This window comes from Lygodium microphyllum, chromosome 10 (assembly GCF_053477565.2).
Source record: "Lygodium microphyllum isolate KBCC chromosome 10, Lygodium_microphyllum_v1.1.10, whole genome shotgun sequence".
Taxonomy (NCBI): Eukaryota; Viridiplantae; Streptophyta; class Polypodiopsida; order Schizaeales; family Lygodiaceae; genus Lygodium; species Lygodium microphyllum.
The window spans coordinates 72053980-72056763 of NC_141144.1; positions in this window are offsets into that span (position 1 = coordinate 72053980).

A 2784-nucleotide genomic window follows, 5' to 3' on the forward strand; every position below is an offset into this window, starting at 1 on the left:
CCAGTCTATGCAATAATTACAGACGCTTTCCAAAATCCTACTACAAGTACTTCAGGAGGTGAAAACCTGAAGGACTACTTATCCAACTCAGTTGCAAGTATCAAGAAAGAGCTTCTAGATGTGATTACGGAGCAGCTACAGACGCTGAAGGTGAATACCGCCAATATATCCACTCCTGTGGGAGCTGGAAGAGATGTGATGCGCTCTAATACCTGGTGTGGAAAGTGCCATCAAGCGGGACATTTAGCCACTGAATGTACCCGAAAACCAACTATTCCTGGAGCCTTCTATTCCTACTGTTTGCGGAAAAACCATACAGAGGATATTTGCTCTCTGAAAGAGATGCATGAACGAAGACAGAAGGATGAAACTGCAAGATTCAACTTGCTAGAATCCAAAATGACAACACAGGATATTGGACCCAAGCCTAGAGAGTTTGGTCCTAATTTTGGTCCAAGGAGGTTTCCCTCTCAAAGTTATAGAGGACGACAGTCTGGAGGTGGTCAGAGATCAGAGGTGGAATATTATAGGTGTGGAGAAAAGGGACACATCTCCCCAAATTGTCCAAACCCTAGACGATCTGTGGATTACAAGCCCTTATGTAGCCGATGTAAAGGAGAAGGCCACACTGCAAAGGACTGTCCCAGTCCAACCCCTGTAAAGGCCAATGCCACTGATAGCCAATAGAAGGTACAAGAACCTGCTTCCAGTTTGGTCAAGTTGGAAGTTGCTGTTGTTACGTGCACCAAGAAGAAGGAACCAGTGGTTCAGAATGGAAATGACTCTCCTGCCAAGACTGTGAAGTCCAACCTACCTATAGAGGGACAGAGCAGTACAGAACAGAACAGTACAATACAGAGCACTACAGTGCCACAGAAAGCTACAGAGACAGTCCCAGAGACAGGACCAGAGGCCCAAGAGATAGATGATACTGAAGCACTTCCAGAAATAGAAGAAGTGTCGGTGCAACAATTGTTAAAAGAAAAAGGAAAGATGAAAATGGGTGTAGCCCCATTCCCCAGCCGGCTGGAGAAGCCTATGGATCCTATTAAAGATTATGACTTGGTCAAAGACCTAGACACTTTTAAACCAAACCTAACATTCCGGTAGTTGTTGATGCTGTCTCCAAGCTATCGAAAGAGATTCAAAAGCATCTTGACACGAAGGCGTGGACTAAGGAACACTCCTTCAACAGCAGCCAAGACCAGTAAGGCCTCGGAGCCTGTAAAGGAAGTAGATGTGGCTAATGCCTTGCTAGATCCTGGAACCCCAGAGATTAGTGTATGGATAGAAGGATGCTTCATTTCAGATGCATTGATTGATGGAGGCTCATCAGTAAACATAATGACGGATGTCACAATGAAGGACTTAGGGTTGCAAGGAATTCAACCTACACAGTGGCTTATCCGATTGGCAGACCAAAGTAGAGTTACACCGTTGGGCATCCTCCCATATGTAAAAACAATCCTTGCAGGAAGAGATTATTGGCTGACATATTTGGTGGTCAAACCAAATTCTTATGGGACTTCATAACCTCTGCTATTGGGAAGACCTTGGCTTTTTGAAGCAAGAGCCAGGACGGACTGGTTCAAAGGAACCCTAACCCTAGGCAGAGGACCCAACAAAGCGGTGTTAAAGCTATATGGATCGCAAAAAGGCAATGGATCCACATCCATTGAAGTCATAACTGACTCCTCTAATGAGGCAAAAGATGGTACATCAGGAGATGAAGAAGCTGTTAAGCAAATCTTCCCTAAGAAAACAGAGGCACAGTCCCTAATAGTGGGCACTATAAGCCAACTGCCAAGGGAAGTAAAATCCTTGTCCATGGGTGAATATCTCCTGCCTCAACTAGAATAAACCTCTGAAATCACATCTGACAGTGAAATAGAAGCATGGATGTAATGTTCTCCCTATTACATGACAGTTGCAGAGACAGTATAGAGACAGTACAATTACAGAACAGAGGCAGTACAGAGGCAGAGCAGATACAGAGCGGCTACAGAACAGAGACAGAGCGGATACAAAGATAGTAACAGATACAGAGCTAGAAGCAGAAGCAGATGCAGATGCAGAAGATCTGTTCTTCTCCTACAGAGCCTCTACAGAAGCAGAGACAGAGCCTCCACAGGATGAGGATGAAACTGATGAGGAAGAAAATGAAGCAGGCTATGAAAGTGCAGATGATGAATTCTCTCTGATAGAGGATGACCTTGTTGATGTCCCTACAGAGACCTCAGAGGCCGAATCTCTCCGAGTGCTGGATGGAATGACCATGATTTCGTTTCGAGTTGGTCAATGGACCAGAAAGTATGCAAAATCTGTATAAGCAATGGATTAAAAGCATACAAATTAAGTTCACCAGTGACTCCTGTCACCCTGACTGTTCAGTCCAAAGAAAAGATGATGATGATGCCCCCTGCCAACAGAAGACCAAGCCCTCATAGCCATGGCCTCTAGCAGGTCCGTGCTATGTGACATTCCTAGACGCATCCTCTGAAGATGAAGCCTTGAGGCCTGAAGAGGTCACCACTCAAACAAAATCAAACAAAGCTCTGATACCCTTCTAGCAACCTAGACAGACGAATGAGTCATATGTTCAGAAGGAGGACACTGGTTCTAGTGGGACATCAGACGAGGATACGACTCTCTTGAAAGAGTCAAACCTCTATCCAGAAGCAATCCGTGGGACATTTATCCGTGAAGTGGAAGGTGAAAGACAAGTAACGTTCTTGGATGCTGAAGGAACCGAATGTCACTTGAAAGTGGGTCTCAATCTTCCAG